Consider the following 18,466-nt stretch of genomic DNA (forward strand, 5'->3'; position numbering starts at 1 on the left):
AATTCATTCAAGGCTTGATGATGTGGGCTAACAAATGTGTGAATTATACCATTCGGGCAAGTGAATTCTGTGAGTTTAGAGCTCGAGAAACAGGTTCAATTGTTGCTAAAATCATGCGTGACAAAACACTGGCATCGCCTCTCCACGGTAGTGTACGAGGATACTCTGTCCATCCATTGGGACCATACTCTGTGCAGAGCGTTGGTGCTGCCTATGCAGTCTCCTTGGACATTGGGCACAATCCTGGATGGGTCGCCACTCCGACACAGTACGAGGATACACCGGCATGTCTTACGTAAGAATACACTTAATGTAGCATCTGTAACAAAGACGTTCATACGTCTTTCGATGGGTTCAGCATAGTCGAGCCGAATCGCCTACCACAAGTCATGGTGGGCCATTCGCAGGACCACAGACAAGCACACAAGCCTAAGCAGAGCCATTCCAACTGCTCTGGCATCGAAAGTAGAATTTTATATGCTGTTCAATGTCAGAGTCAAGGGAAAGCCACCAAAGATAGTTCTGTTCTCGAGATTTCATCCTAACAATGCCTGGATGGCAATTGTGCAGCTAATCCAAAATCCTTGTGCGCAAGCAGGGAGGAATGACCAATCGGATTCTGCACAGCAAGCAGCCATTATTGATACAGGTCATTCTGTCTAGTCTTTTATGAATACAATTTGGGGTCAGCATCATGTGGGAAACCCCAACCTTGCTCAGTAGCATGAATGACCTGGGAAAGAAGTGGATCACGCATGCACATAAGTACATATCTGGTTAGCATCAATAGGCTTGTCATCCAATAGTTCCATCAGAGGTATCATGCTGCCAAGTGTAGGAGTGTCGACCACGCTGTCCGGAAGTGGCAGGCGACTCATGGAGTCCGCATTTGAAATTGTGGAGCCACTTCTATACGTGATGTCGTAATCATAGGCCAAAAGTGAAAGTGACCAGCATGTGATCTCAGTAGTTTGTGGTCGATGTAAGTCATAAAGTGCCGACCGAAAAGGTACTGATAAAATTTACTGAACCTCAAAAACTAGAGTTCATAGAACACTTTTCCTCTGCAGTCTTGGGGAAAAGGACAAGGGAATAGAAGGATCTTTTCAACTCTCGCTTTGCATTTCTGAGCACGATCTATATTTCCTACAAGGAGATCTATATCTGAATGCTGACATTCACCAATGCTGGGAAGGCGAGCGCAAATCTGATTTGCCCCAAAAAGCACGTAATATTTTGTCCAAATACTGACAAACTTTAGGATTTTGCAAGTGCCAACAAGGTGATTTGTGTTTTGTTGTTCAAGTATGTAATTCAATTAAAATAAAATCTGGTTTTTAAGGCTGCAGGAATAAAAAGCTTTTTCGGAGGTTTACCGCCATGATTCTCCCTATAAGCGTGGTGAGACTTAGTTGTTAAGGTGGTGGCTTGGGATCCTTGGGATCTTGAGTTCGAGCCCTGCTGGCTGCTGAGTTCGCAGCAGGGGGGTTGACTCAGCCTGTCATCTTTTGGAAGGTCGGCGAAATGAGCACCAGTATACTGGTAATTATCCCTGCAGGGTCGAAGGCGACAAAAGGGTTGGCGTCAGGAAGGGCATCTGGCCGTAAAAACATTGCCACAAGAAAGTGTACCATGATTGGAGCCCGCAAAAAGCTAACCCCTGCTCAGGGATAAAGGTTTTCAAATGGTGTGATGATGATGATGATGACCGCCGTGATTCCCCCTCTTTTTTTCCAGCACCTTATTTAACACATTCAATTAATTCTTCGTGCCTGTTGTTTGTGTTCTTTATGACGTCCATAAAAATAGTAAGTTTCCTTTTTGAAATGATTTTCAATTTTCTTTGACCACCACACAGGTCGGTAAGTTGGTAACAATCTAACAAATTGGTAAGTACAATTACCTTACTCCTCTTTGCGCATGCGCACTCAAGATTAGATTCCGTACAATTTGCCAAATTCAGTCAAAGTACTGCAAAACTGCAGGTTCGTGTTCCGATTTCGATTCGTGTTCGACAGTGTTCAAAATATAAAATTAAATTGAAATTAAGTAGTTCCTCAATCACAGACTGACGTCGGTAGACGGACCGAGTGAAGCAATTTTCCCCGCTTTGCATGTGGGGTAAAAACGCAAAGTTCTTTGTCTAGGTGACTAGTTCTACTCAGCAAGAGACAGCTTTGGAGAGGCAAATGCAATTGGTCTCTCAGTGCTGTATGGCATGATGTGCGACTAAACAGCACCAACCCGATACTGGCTCGCACCACAAGACAAGACCATTTATTTGTGAGTCACAGTGAACTTGTATATTTGAAGACTGCAATATGTCTCTTGAATTTTAGAAAGCCGAAAACTCTGGAGTGTCCCATTTCCAAAAGACCCCCTTTTGAAAGAGGCCATACAGTACTGATAAAAAGCCCTTCAAGGTCCCAAGTCCTTCTCTGAATACGTCGTTATCTCACCAGGAGGAGGAGAAGGAGGAGATTGGGAACATACTCTGTGCAGAGCGTTGGTGCTGCCGACACAGTCTCCTTGGCTATTGGGCACAATCCTGGATGGGTCGCCACTCTGACACAGTATACCAGCCTACTGGCGCTCATTTTGCCGACCTCAGAAGGAAGACAGGCCGAATCAACCCCACCGGTTATTAATTCAACAGCCGAGGGGGATTTGGACTCAGAACCCGAGGATCCAAGGCCCGCCACCCGAACCATTATGCCAACACCAGGCATACCAGGAGATAACATCTCACCAGGAGATGGCCTAATGTCTGTGGTGATCTGGCAGCTTGTAGCCAGTGGATGTGTTCCCAGTTGAGTATGATGATGTCAAGCTGAGTAGAGTGGGTCCCTCCCCAGGGATAACTCAGAGTTGTAATTGTTGGGTGCTGTTGCCATAGGTTACTGTCATGTCACATTATCCATGGGCCTATATTGGTACATTGTGAGTATAAGGGGAAGGAGTATGCACGCTGAGTGTTTCAAAATCTCCTGAAGACTCTGGAAAGCTACTTCACTCATGAATGAGAGAGACCTCGTATGTCAACTTAAATTTCCATGTTGCATTCACCTCTATCGACAATAATCAGACTCAAGTGAGAGTGTCAAAATTACATAATGTGGAACAGGTCACACGACTGAGTATTGTGGCTGTCAGAATGGTCTCCAGAATTTGTGTCTTCCTGGTTATGCTCAGAATTGGGGTGGGTTTTGCATTCTTCTTTCCTCTCCTCTTCTCTCCCTCCGTTTTAAAAACAGGCATGCAGAGGAAATATTGCCTACCTTCTAGCAGTTGTTGCACAAAACATTCCTGAAGTGGCATATTGTAAGACAATGTTCACCTTCACAATGAAAACAGCAATTCATACCCGCACAATCTCTTGAGTAGTTCTTGCTTATGCCCAAAAAATTCATGAGTGAATGTTGTCCACCCGGTTGGAGGATAACGAAGCAGCCCCAGACAGGCCAGAGATGGAGCGAGCAAAAGCCGTGTTATTTCTGACTGCAAATTCAATAGTGATGGCAAAGTCTTTTGCACTGGCAAAACGTCAGACCCCTTCAGCCAGGAGGTGTCATCTAATTTGATCTTGCCTCGGCAGCACCAATGCTCTGCACACAGTATGGTTCCAATAGATTGGATTGGATTGGAGTACTGGCTGAAACCCGAATTCTATCTGGGTTCCTCCTGATGACTCCATCTTTGCTCTATACTTCATTGGGTTCCTCCTTGGTCCTCTCTTTCATTAAATGTATTGTGGTCCTCCACGTGGTGAGATTCTTCAGAATATAAAATGTCTTAGTGTCACATATCAACATTAGGATTGCTATATTCCCAGCATCCACCTATACTATATGGTCTACACCATGAGCTTGGTGGTGAGTACTGCAGAAGCTCAATGTGTGCCTCCTGGCTTCCATCATGTGGACTTAACTCATAGATACGTCCAAAAGACAGTGTCATGGCAACTGTACGGTGTAGTAAATAGAGTATAAACTGGAAGGTAGGCAAACAGCAGGGTTGCAATAGTGCTGACCTCCTTTCCACGCACTCTCAACAATCCAATCCTCATTTCCATGTTTAAGTATCCGACAGATGCGCAATGTCTTTCATTGACAAAACGAGCAAGAGATCATGGGAACTTGCAACAGGATTGCAGCTTCAGAGTCATGGCCTGCCCCTGTGAGCCACCTCCTTCCAGTCCTGCTGCTTATAAAACATGGTGAGGACACTTAGAAAACTTCCGGAACCAAAATTCTGGTGGATCCAACGCACCACAGAAGAACAATTAAATAGTGACACATTATGATGCTGAGACATCCTTTGTGTATCATATTCATGAACACTGAATGCCAATGAAGACTCATTCAAGCTGTTTGTAAATCATGTCAACATAATGGAGTGATTGGTATTGCAAGGCTTGATTTACACACCTATTTCTCATATCACCCGAACACATGGTGGTGAAAATCGGGAATCATCAACAAACACCCCAACAGCAGATATCAAATAATCGGCACGTTGTAATTCAAACTTCATACACCTTGCAGGATTCAAACTAAGCTCATTTCAAATCACAGTGAGCAGTCTGTTCTGGCAACAGTACCCGAAGAGCTCATTAGCGACCCCTGACAGGGAAGCAACCAAGCACACAGCTCCATAAGTGGGAGTAATGCCCAAGGGTCCATGAAAACAGCACAAATGCACTGGACGCAATCTCGCCCATTCCAAGCGAACACTGCCCGGAGGTTCCACTGTGCCAGGTATTTCAAAAGAAAGGTAATTTCGTGAAAAGTGCATTCGTTATGTGTGTGCAACGTTAAGTCCATGAGTAGTTGGTGAAGAAAAACAAAATTTTTCATTTGCAATTGAGCTCTATTCGTCTGGAAGTGTCGTCTATTGAAATCCGTTCTTCATATAAAACGCTTGGTCTAAGTGTGATGCCAGCAGGGGTTGCTGCACGATGGAGTAGCACCTATTGAAAAGGACTTTAAGCTGGCTGCTGCAGACCTCATCGTAACTGGAGCGAAGTCGATGTCGCCGTCATCGCAAATCGCCACGCAGTCGAAAGATGGCGAAAAGTTCCACCCGGAATGACCCAACAACAAATTTTGAGTTAAAATCCACAGTAAAATGAAAGAAAAATGAATTGAACGCACAGACAACATGAACATGTTCAACTGAATGGCTTCTTCCAGCAATGTCACATGAAGAAGGTACTTCTGCAAGAATGTCACATTAATGGAAAAAAAAAGATGTTTATGACGTACATTCAGATGATTATGTTGCAAAAAAAAAATTAAAGAAAAAATCACAATTTTACAATTGTTGCGATATGGGTTCTTCAGCAGGCTGTCCGGTGGTGAAGTACAACCTGTAGTGTAGCTCAGCATGATCATAACAACCATCTACATCACAAGACCTATCAAACAGGGGGTTGAGGAACAAAAATTGAGGAAAGAAAGGAAGGACAAGAAGAGGAATAATGGGGAGGTGAGGAAGAACATGAGAAAAAGAATTATAAATAGGAGGAAAGGGAAGAAATAAATAATGAGAAATTTTTTTACGTCCACCACCTAAGGTACGTATATACTGTTCATGCAGGGCATGCAAAACAGCGCGTTGCTGCGTCCACTTTCCGCCCCCAAGATGACTGGTCATCCCCCAAGCAGATGCCGAGCCCCTCCACATTTCGTTCAAGGCACCCATCCAAGGGACCGCCTCAGGTTAATCCGAGCAGACCACTGTCTGGTGGATGATACCTCTGCAACATCCCCGACACACCACAGTGTGTTTTGCAGAGTGAAGTGTTTTTGTAGTGGACCGAGTGCAAATCCTTCGACCGACACATCCATGGGAAGCATACAAAGGTGGACAGACGTTACGTTTTCGCTCCTTTTGTTTGTCTGTCTGTCTGTATGTGTGTGTTTGTGAGCACAATATCTCAAAAAGTTATGGACGGATGCTGGCGCAATTTGGTGGGCATGTTGGGTGTTCCTAAACTGACAAACTCCTATCCTGAAAAATCTCGTACCCTGACGAGAAAAAACTCGGACCCTCGTACCCTCAACATGCTGAGTGCTAACCGCAGGAAGTAGGACCTCGAGAGTTAATTATCCATTTACACCATAATTCACATGGGATTTGCTCCATCACTCTTTCGTAATTTCACACACCACATAATCCACGCCACACTCTCCACGCCATGCTCTCCATGCCATGCTTTCCACACCATGCTCTCCACGCCACGCTCTCCACGCCACACTCTCCACACCACGCTCTCCATGCCATGCTCTCCACGCCATGCTCTCCATGCCATGCTCTCCATGCCATGCTTTCCACACCATGCTCTCCACGCCACGCTCTCCACGCCACACTCTCCACACCACGCTCTCCATGCCATGCTCTCCACGCCATGCTCTCCATGCCATGCTCTCCATGCCATGCTTTCCACACCATGCTCTCCACGCCACGCTCTCCACGCCACACTCTCCACACCACGCTCTCCATGCCATGCTCTCCATGCCATGCTTTCCACACCATGCTCTCCACGCCACGCTCTCCACGCCACACTCTCCACACCACGCTCTCCATGCCATGCTCTCCATGCCATGCTCTCCATGCCATGCTCTCCATGCCACACTCTCCACGCCACACTCTCCACACCACGCTCTCCACGCCATGCTCTCCATGCCATGCTCTCCATGCCATGCTTTCCACACCATGCTCTCCACGCCACGCTCTCCACGCCACACTCTCCACACCACGCTCTCCATGCCATGCTCTCCACGCCATGCTCTCCACACCACGCTCTCCATGCCATGCTCTCCACACCATGCTCTCCACGCCACGCTCTCCACGCCACACTCTCCACACCATGCTCTCCATGCCATGCTCTCCACGCCATGCTCTCCATGCCATGCTCTCCATGCCATGCTCTCCATGCCATGCTCTCCACGCCATACTCTCCACACCACGCTCTCCACGCTCTCCACACCACACTCCCCACGCCATACTCTCCACACCATACTCTCCATGCGATACTCTCCATGCCACACTCTCCATGCGATAAACTCCGCGCCAGAGTCTCCACGCCATACTCCACACGCCATACTCCACACGCCATAGTCTCCACGCCATAGTCTCCACACCATACTCTACAGGCCATACTCTCCATGCCATGCTCCACACGCCATACTCCCCACGCCATACCCACACACCATACTCCTCACACCATACTCCACACGCCATACTCCCCACGCCATACTCTCCACACCATACTCTCCATGCCATACTCTCCACGCCATACTCCCCACGCCATACTCCCCACGCCATACTCCCCACACCATACTCTCCATGCCATACTCCCCACGCCATAGTCCCCAAGCCATACTCCCCCCGCCATACTCCCCACGCCATACTCCACACGCCATACTCCCCACGCCATAGTCCCCATGCCATACTCACCACGCCATACTCCCCACGCCATACTCCTCACGCCATACTCCTCACGCCATACTCTCCACGCCATACTCCCCACGACATACTCCTCACGCCATACTCTCCACGCCATACTCCCCACGCCATACTCCACACGCCATACTCACCACGCCATACTCCTCACGCCATACTCACCACGCCATACTCCCCAAGCCATACTCCTCACGCCATACTCCTCACGCCATACTCTCCACGCCATACTCCCCACGCCATATTCCCCACGCCATACTCTCCACACGCCATACTACCCACGCCATACTCTCCACGCCATACTCTCCACGCCATACTCCACATGCCACACTCCTCACTCCACACTCTCCACATGCCACACTCCCCACGCCACACTCTCCACGCCACACTCTCCACGCCATACTCTCCACGCCATACTCGCCACGCCATACCCACATGCCACACTCCTCACACCCCACGCCCCACAAACCACACGCCCCACGCCACACTCTCCACGCCACACTCTCCACGCCACACTCTCCACGCGATTCTTGTGTTGGGCACCAAACATAACCAAACCTCCAAATATAACCAAACCGCCCAACACAACCAAACTGCCCAACATAACCAAACCGCCCAATACAACCAAACCGCCCAATATAACCAAACCGCCAAACACAACCAAACCGCCCAACTTAACCAAACCGCCCAACATATCCAAACCGCCCAATACAACCAAACTGCCCAACATAACCAAACCGCCCAACATAACCAAACCGCCCAACATAACCAAACTGCCCAACATAACCAAACCACCCATAATAACCAAACCGCCCAACATAACCAAACCACCCAACATAACCAAACCGCCCAACATAACCAAACCGCCCAAAATAACCAAACCGCCCAACATAACCAAACCGCCCAACATAACCAAACTGCCCAAGATAACCAAACCGCCCAAAATAACCAAACCGCGCAACATAACCAAACCGCCAAACACAACCAAACCGCCCAACATAACCAAACTGCCCAACATAACCAAACCGCCCAACATAACCAAACAACCCAACATAATCAAACCGCCCAACATAACCAAACCGCCCAACATAACCAAACCGCCCAACATAACCAAACTGCCCAACATAACCAAACCGCCAAACATAACCAAACCGCCCAACATAACCAAACCGCCCAACATAACCAACCACCCAACACAACCAAACCGCGCAACATAACCAAACTGCCCAACATAACCAAAACACCCAACATAACCAAAGCGCCCAACATAACCAAATCGCCCAACACAACCAAACCGCCAAACATAACCAAACCGCCCAACATAACCAACCACCCAACACAACCAAACCGCCCAACATAACCAAACTGCCCAACATAACCAAAACACCCAACATAACCAAACTGCCCAACATAACCAAACCGCCCAATACAACCAAACCGCCCAATATAACCAAACCGCCAAACACAACCAAACCGCCCAACTTAACCAAACCGCCCAACATATCCAAACCGCCCAATACAACCAAACTGCCCAACATAACCAAACGGCCCAACATAACCAAACCGCCCAACATAACCAAACTGCCCAACATAACCAAACCACCCATAATAACCAAACCGCCCAACATAACCAAACCACCCAACATAACCAAACCGCCCAACATAACCAAACCGCCCAAAATAACCAAACCGCCCAACATAACCAAACCGCCCAACATAACCAAACTGCCCAAGATAACCAAACCGCCCAAAATAACCAAACCGCGCAACATAACCAAACCGACAAACACAACCAAACCGCCCAACATAACCAAACTGCCCAACATAACCAAACCGCACAACATAACCAAACAACCCAACATAATCAAACCGCCCAACATAACCAAACCGCCCAACATAACCAAACCGCCCAACATAACCAAACTGCCCAACATAACCAAACCGCCAAACATAACCAAACCGCCCAACATAACCAAACCGCCCAACATAACCAACCACCCAACACAACCAAACCGCCCAACATAACCAAACTGCCCAACATAACCAAAACACCCAACATAACCAAAGCGCCCAACATAACCAAATCGCCAAACACAACCAAACCGCCAAACATAACCAAACCGCCCAACATAACCAAACCGCCCAACATAACCAAACCACCCAACATAACCAAGCCGCCCAACATAACCAAAGCACCCAACACAACCAAAGTGGCCAACATAACCAAACCGCCCAACATAACCAAACCTACCAACATAACCAAACTGCCCAACATAACCAAACCACCCAACATAACCAAACCGCCCAACATAACCAAACCGCCAAACACAACGAAACCACCAAACATAGCCAAACCGCCCAACATAACCAAACCGCCCAACATAACCAAACCACCCAACACAACCAAACTGCCCAACATATCCAAACTGCCCAACATAACCAAACCGCCCAACATAACCAAACCTCCCAACTGAACCAAACCACCCAACATAACCAAACCACCCAACTTAAGCAAACCGGCCAACATAACCAAACTGCCCAACACAACCAAACCGCCCAACATAACCAAACCACCCAACACAACCAAACCACCCAACACAACCAAACCACCAAACATAACCCTTGCCGAGGAAATGGTCCAGCTTCAACCGATGCTCTGCAAGAACATGATGAATGCAAAATCAAGAAGGCCATAAAATGAAGGTACTTTTTTTTTTCTTTGTATACCTTGTCGAGGCTCGTATGAGAGCTAACACACAACGCACATCAAGGGGGGGCATGAGACAGGAAGAAGGGAGTGGGAAGTTCAAAATAGTGGGGAACAGAGACATTTGGAGATCTGTGGAAGGGAAAGGGATGGGACGGGGAACACGGGGAATAGAAGATGGACATTACAGGGACTTTCAGGAAGGAAAGCAGGAAATTTGAAGGAGGTGGGCTTGGGTGGATTATCGGGGGTAGAAAAGATCGAGGATTTGGATGGGGGATGATAAGAGGTGGTGGTTCACAGCTGTTTGGAAGGCCTGGAGGGAAGAATGGGAATGAATAGAGTGAGGGAGTTTGTTCCATTGGCGGGAAAAAAGAGGAATGAAAGAGAGAAGGTGAGCAGTGATTCGTGATTTTGGTAGTTTTACCAGAAGGGGGTTGTTGGCGGACCTTGAGCGCCCTGCGGAAATGTGGTGGGGACATATCGCAGAGAGAGCAGGGTGGGCGAGGCTGGAGAGGAGATGGTAGAAGACAGAAAGACCACCGACCAGCCTGCAGTGAGAGAGTGAGAGGCCAAAAGACTCATCCTCATTGCGGGAGATGCCGATGATCCGAAATACCTAGGTTTCTACAGCGTGAAGCCAAGAAAGGTGAGGCAGGAGCACCAGCCCAGAGGGGAGAGCAGTACTCCATCAGGCTGCAGACAAAAGCTTTGTCAGTGGTCAGGAGCTCAGGTGAGCCGAGGAAGGACCTTGCACGACGGAGGATTCCCAGTCGGCGATTGGCTTTGGAGGCAAGGTTTGAAATGTGTCTTTCCCAGGGGAAAGGTCATGGAAGATAGTGAGACCCAGAAGCTTGAAAGAAAGGACTTCTTCCAGAGGATTGTTGAGAAAGTGGATGTGGGGGTGGGGGGGTTCTAAACCGTCCTTTCGAAGTGACATAGTGAGAGTGTGAGATTTGTCCGGATTGAAAGACATGTTCCACGTGTTGGATCAGTTTGTGATTTTATCCAGATCAGCAATGAGCGAAGAAGCTGCTGCTTGCCGGTCGGAGGGATGACCGATGGTACAGCAGAGGGTGGAGTCATCAGCAAAGAGATATAGACGATTTTCCAGAGAGTCGGAGAGATCATTGATGAAAACCAGAAAAAGAACAGGGTCCAGAACGCTACCTTGAGAAGTCCAGCCTGGACAGGAAGGGGGGATGAAAGAACTCCATTTAGGGCCACATGTTGACTGCGACAGGAGAGGAAGTCTGCGAGCCATGAGTGGAGATGGCGTTGGATGCCATAGGAAGAGAGTTTGGTGAGTAGGGCAGGGTGCCAGACCGTGTCAAAAGCACATGATATATCCAGGGATACGGCTCGGATTTCCTGTTTGGCATTGAGGGCTTCCATCCATTGTTGGTAGAGCAGAAGCAGCATATCCAGGGTAGAGTGACCTGGTCTGAAACCAACTTGATGATCAGAAATTAAGCCATTGGGCAAGAGGAAGGATTTGATGTCTGAAGCGATGATGGATTCCATAACCTTGCTGATGATTGGGAGAAGGCTGATTGGTCTGTAGTTGCAGGGATCTGTTTTTAGACCTTTTTGTGCAGGGCAGTGATGTTTGCTGATTTCCAAGCAGATGGCAGATGGCCTTGAGCAAATGAGAGGGTGAATAGAACAGAGAGAGAGGGTGAGCAAGAGCAGAAGAGCAGACTTTGAGGACACGTGGGCTGATGCCGTCTGGACCGGTTGCAGTATCTGAGTCGAGGTTTGACAGCAAGCTCTCCACCTTGTCAGGAGAAAAGGACACAGAGTCCAGGGACAGTTGGGTGCAACTGGGTAAGGTGGGTAGAGAAAGTGATGGGTTTTGGACACAAGATTTACATGCAAACACCAAGTTTAGGCATTCAGCTTTTTCACGTGTGGTTGGAGAAAGTCGAGAGAGGAGACCAGTCTATAAGTTTGAGGGCTGCTTGGAGATACTGCCAGTCAGCTTGAGTGAAATGCCAGACTCGACGGCGGTGAGGTGGTTCTCTGATAATAGCCAGAAAGATATCCACTTTGACAAGGACGTGGTTCGAAGAACCGATTGGAGTGGAGGAAGAGCAGCAGATATTGTCAGGGAAATTTGTCAATATCAGATCCAGAAGAGATGGAGTCGCATTGGTTGAGATCCGGGTAGGGAAGTTGACCGATTGAGTCAGTCCTAATGAGTCGCAGAAAGCTTTTGCTTAGGTGCCATGACAGGTGAGAGAGGTACCCACACCTAGCCAACTGGCATGATGACAATTGAAGTCGCCACATATGAGGAAGAGAGAGTTTGGAGGAGAAGATAGAAGTTGGTCCATGTTTTCAGGATATAAATATAAATTACTTCTGAAATTCTCCAAAGAAGAATAGATTTTGTGAAGAGCTGTTCCACATTTCACAATCCACAAAGCATTTACTCCATTTGAAGCTGAAATATTATCCTATGGTAACTTTTCAACTTTGATGTTGCACAAGGATACCCAAGGAACTTTGGTACAGGAGACGGCCATTCGGCTCACTCTGCCTGTGTTGCACCAACCCCAATGCAACATACCCAAGATTCCAGCTTGTCAGCCATCCGAGCCGTGCCGGAAGTGCGTTCTTTATTTTTCTAGTTCCGTTGAGATAACAAACAACAACACTAAAGTTGTTTTTCAATTGCATGCACTTCAACCATATATTACATCCTCCCCTTCAAGACTAGAGCAGTGAACAAGTTATTGTAACATGAGCAAATAGTTTGGAACTCAAACCAATTCAGTAAGATAAATAGAATCAGAGATCATTAAATAAATGGAAGCATTGATCGCTTGCAAAGTCCAACTCAGTCCCAAAACAAAACAACAGATCAAACACCTCAATGGACATCACCTTGCAACAAATAAAATCCAATTCAGTACAAGGAAACATCCAAACTTAACAAGGGTAACATTTACAGTTCATCACAAGTCGAGTCTGTTTGGTCGACAACCGATACAACTACTTTGAGTACGAGTTACGCATGGGGTAACTGGGTGAGCTGTAGACACTGATGGGGTGACTGCTCTGTCTGGCTCACCCAGATCTACAGTAGGTGCAGTGTCACCAGCTGGAGGCTTCATGTCTGACGAACAGCTTGAACCATCATGGGCCTCACTGGTAGCGTTATCAGTATCAATGAAAGACCGGTTGAGAGTAACACCCTTATTGGCTACACTGTTGCCCTCACATAAATGTTGATGGTTACAGCGATAAGTGTCACCTGTTTCTCGGGACTGAACAACGTACGAACGTGGCTCAGAATGCTGCTTCACAATCACAGCTGGTATCCACCTTTTGGAACCCGTAGGAGACTTCATTCTAACTTCATCATTCTGATGTAATGGTGGAAGATCTTTGAGTGAGTGACGATCATGGTAGAACTTCTGTTTTGCAATTTTCCAGGTCAAAGTGCCTTTTCACAGCATCACGGTCATAAGCTATAGGCACTAGAAGACCTCGGGCAGTGGGAAGGGTATTCCTCGGACGTCTTCCCATCAGTAGTTGAGCCGGTGATAGATGAATGCCTTCCAGTAGTGTTGTGTGATTATCCAGCAAGGCCAGGTGCTTGTCTAGATTTTCACCTGAGTCGTTTTTACCGTTTTTACAGCCCTCTCTGCCAGTGCCGGATTATACCTCGACTGGCCCTAAGGCACATTTTGAAATTTTAGAGAATGGTCTGAAAAATTTAAATTGGATCTCGGGCTCATGGAAATGGACACCAGACAAAAGATGAACTGATTCAAGAACAAAATATTTAATCCAAAAAAAGACAAATATTTAATGTGAAAATAATTTTTGGCCCGAATTTTTGGCTTGCCCCAAGGCACATGCCTTGTCTGCCTAATGGTTAATCCAGCACTGGTCTCTGCTTCTCCATTTGAACGTGGATATCTGGGACTAGACGTTCTTTGACCACAAGCAGTTTTGATGCGGTAATCCTGCCCCCCACTACTTTCCCCACTACATGTCCCTTCTCCACTACTTTCCCGACAGAATCCCATTTCCTGTTGATGGGATTTTGAACAATGACCTCTGAACCGATAGCAAGAGGTTTCAAATTCTTCGCACTTTTCTCAAAATGCCACTTCGCCTGCTGGTGGATTGTTGATGCTGTTTGTTCGGCCTCATCTGCTGCTGTCTGCCACTCGACTGTAAATACACGGCGGTGACCAGGTTCAGCAGTACGTGTAGGTTCACCAAGTACAAGTTGGACAGGTGAACGGCCGCCGACACGAGGAGTGTTACGCCACTCCAGCAGTCCGAGACAGAAATCATCGTCAGCGTTACCATTTTTGGTCGTCTTGGCAATTTAACGTTTTTATAGCTTTTGCGCCGCCTCTACCTGTCCATTTGATCTCGGCCAATATGGTGATGATGGGCGATGGGTTATACCCAAAACGGTCAAGAAATTTGGCAAATTTCCCGTAAAGAGAATTGTGGATCACCATCAGTGCACAATCTCACAGGAACACCGAGGTCTACAAAAAAGACCGCGTAAAGTGTGAATGAGCAAACGTGTTGTGGCATGTGTGTTAAACAGGTATACACAAGGTCAGCCCGACAGGAGGCTGGTGTACACAAGGTAACCAAGGTAAGCATGTGTGAAGAAATCAGTGGATACATCCTCATACACATATGTCGGTGATGGATCCCTCATCAGAAGTTCCCTTTGCTGTGAAGGATGCATCTCCTGGCATTTGGCGCAAGAACGGGTGATGTTGACGATGTTGTTGTTTACGCTTGGCCATACACGAGCTGATGGTACCGTCTCTTCGTCCGTTTAATTCATCGGTGTGAAGCGTGCAAACGATCGAGTACGTCTCAACTGGATGTCACAGGCACAACGATTCGGGCTCCGTACAGAACAAGTCCATCAACCACCTAAAGTGGAGAATACTGTAGAATTCCTAAACACGAGGGCCAATGGATCCTTTGGTGGAGGGGAAACCATCGTTGACAGTTTGCATAAGAAGACGATAGGTGATGTCATTGTGAGCAACTTACCGTGGCTTCTCGATAATGGGATATTGAAAGGGGTCACCAGACGGACGATCATCAATTTGTCATGTAGCGGAGGCGACAATGTAATGAATGCAGAACTCCATTTCCGCCAGTAGATCCTGGGGTTGTGGTTCATCCACTGAATGAAAGTGCATCTGGAAGCGTGTATTCTGTCCCTCTCTTCCAAGTGGTAGTGAAGTTGTATGGTGTCAGTTTTCCCACAATACGCTGCAGGCGTCAGTTCTCAATGATGTCCAACATATACGAGTTGAAGATAGGCACCAGGGTTATATGGTCCACAACAAGGTTGAATGACCAAAATCCCATGAAGTACTGCTTACACGTCGATGTGGCTCAAGCTATGGCCAATGCTTCGAGTTCAATCATCGCCTACATGGATTCCGTGCCTGAAAGGTGACATGATCTACACTGGACCAGTCTATGACGCTCACAATGTAACTGCAACAGAGCAAAACCGAGGCCATGTAACCATGATGCGTCCGTTTGAAACAAGGTGGGGAACTTTGGTGACACAAGCATGCTTTTAATGGTGTTTAATGCCTTGTAATGCAGTCCAGTCATACAGTCCAGTCATACAGTCCAGTCATGCAGTCCAGTCATACAGTCCAGTCATACAGTCCAGCAGTCCAGTCGAAGACAGAACCTTTCTTGAGCAATCCACGTCATGGTTCCGATGCACTGGTAATGTCTCTTCCCCTCACATTCCCTTCCCTTCCCTCCCCTCACGCTGTCTTACCTTCCCCTCCCCTCACACTGCCTTACCTTCCCCTCTCCTCACACTGCCTTACCTTCCCCTCCCCTCACACTGCCTTACCTTCCCCTCTCCTCACGCTGTCTTACCTTCCCCTCCCCTCACACTGCCTTACCTTCCCCTCTCCTCACACTGCCTTACCTTCCCCTCCCCTCACACTGCCTTACCTTCCCCTCTCCTCACGCTATCCTCCGACCAAACGACTTCCACCATCATACACCTCTCCAGAGGTCGAGGAGAGGAATGGTCGCCCAAGAATGTGCGAATTGGACAAACTACAGCTTTTTTTCCTTCTATATTTTTTAGCAGTCAGAACTGCTGCTTAGATCAATTCAGTTTGTATAAAGCAAGGAATCACCAGATCACGGCAGGATAGCCGAGAGGTACGCACACTCGCTCTAACCTGTCTCACCTGGGTTCGAATCCCGACCCAGCAATAAACTGTTCTCCCGGTGTTTCACAAGCAGGGTTATTTATGAATGTGTGTGCCGTCTTTCGGTTGGACATTAAACTGGGCATCACATCTACCGGAACCATCCTCTCCTCTCTCCTCTCTCCCCTATCCCATCTCTCTCTCTCTCTCTCTCTCTCTCTCTCTCTCTCTCTCTCTCTCTCTCTCTCTCTCTCTCTCTCTCTCTCTCTCTCTCTCTCTCTCTCTCTCTCCCTCTCTCCAACCCACCCCTCTCGCTGACCCATCTCCCTCTCTCTGACCCCTCTCCTTCCCTGCCATCCCTCCTCTCTCCTCCTCATTCGCCTCCCCTCCCCCCCCCCTTTTTTACCTTAAAATTCCCGTCAGCAAAGCGATGGGTTGTCTCTGTTGGTAATGTAATAAAATATGTCAATTGTCTGTATGAAAATCATGTAAAACTCAGCGGTGAAATGATAGAAGAGGTAATGAGGGAAGGGATATAAGTGGGAGTGGATGAAGGCGTAGAGGGGATTGGGCAAAGGGGTTGCTGAACAGATCTATATTGAAGGGAGTAGGTTTGCAGGCATTAGCTGCAATGAGCTGTCTCGACCCTGGGGTAATATAATTATGTAATATCATACACAGTAAAGGATATAATTATATTACAATGGAGATATATCCTAAGTTACATAGGAGTGACAAGACGTTGTGGACTCCCTGGACATTCCACCTTGAATTATATATTTATTTATTTATTTAAACTTTACAATCTCCACCACCGTATCTACATATTTAGATGTTTAAATGTAACATTTACATGTCACATTTTAAGGTGCACTCGTGGGCTGTGTCCTCCATGGTCCGAAACAGTGCACACCCAGAAAGCAGTTACAGAGACACTTAGAGCTCCGACAATAAAAAATAAAAGGGCAACTAAAAGGACTGGTTTATGGCCAAACCTCACCCAAGATCTCACAAAAGTGAAGAACTTAAATAATGTATTGCTGAAATGGTTCATTCCCTTTTGAAGATGCCCTGTACAAGATAGTATTCAACAGTTTCCACTCTGATGGGACATGAATGCCTCAAGAGCTGGATACCATGAAAAGCAGTGTATGAATCACTTTTGTAATCCCTACACATCCAAGCTTATAGGTTAAAGAGGAAAAAGAGTCCAGGCCAAATTTGAAGATTCTCACACCTGTGTGTACATTACAGCCCAGCATGCATAAAATATAATGTTTCGATCTCATCTGCTCAGACAGAGTAAGATGGGGATTAGCCCCATTAGTGCTCATGTGTAAGTAATCCAGGTATGGTGCAAGTGTTTTAAGGGGTTCCAGACACACAATCAAAGGTGCTCCAGATACATATTGCATTGCTCCTTTTGTCAGAGTGGTTGTCTATAATATACAGGTGAGAGAAGGTGGCTCCATTTGTTAGTCTTCTTCTTTGCAATGAACAGAGAGAGTGAGGCTCCTTTTCATTCTGCATTTTAAGATCCTTCAATTATACCTCAACTGCTCATGGGTACTAATGTGCCTTTCCCAACTCTTCTAGGTGAACAGATGGCAACCGCTTATCATCTCATCCTCATCCACCTGTCTACGCTCAATGCGGATGTACGTGCAGGTGTTAATGCAAATGGTCGTGCAAAGCCTCGGTGTCACCAGTGAGCACTAGTCACAGGCGAACAATGCGGACCACATTGAGACTGGGGCAATTCCCACAAAACAACTGCAATATGAAATGAGGCCTGCATTTCTGTTGTCATCCAGGTAACTTAGGTGAGGAGCTCTTGGAAATTTTTCCATCCAGACCCGTGGAAATAAGCATTGCAGGTTCTCGAGATTGTCCGTGAGCTCAGCAAAATGGAGCAGACCCTCAAAATTGTAGACTGAGCTAAAGGTGTTCACGGCTGCAGCTTCCTGAAAAGCTGTCTGTACATGAGTTTTTTTTTTTTTTTTGAGTGAAGGAGCCTGATTGACTGCTGTTTCCTTCCTGGAACAAATATATATATATATATATATATATATATATATATATATATATATATATATATATATATATATAT

The sequence above is a fragment of the Eptatretus burgeri genome, chromosome 16 (genome assembly GCF_056783735.1).
Source record: "Eptatretus burgeri isolate ZD-2024b chromosome 16, Ebu_testis_v1, whole genome shotgun sequence".
In the NCBI taxonomy this organism is placed as follows: domain Eukaryota; kingdom Metazoa; phylum Chordata; class Myxini; order Myxiniformes; family Myxinidae; genus Eptatretus; species Eptatretus burgeri.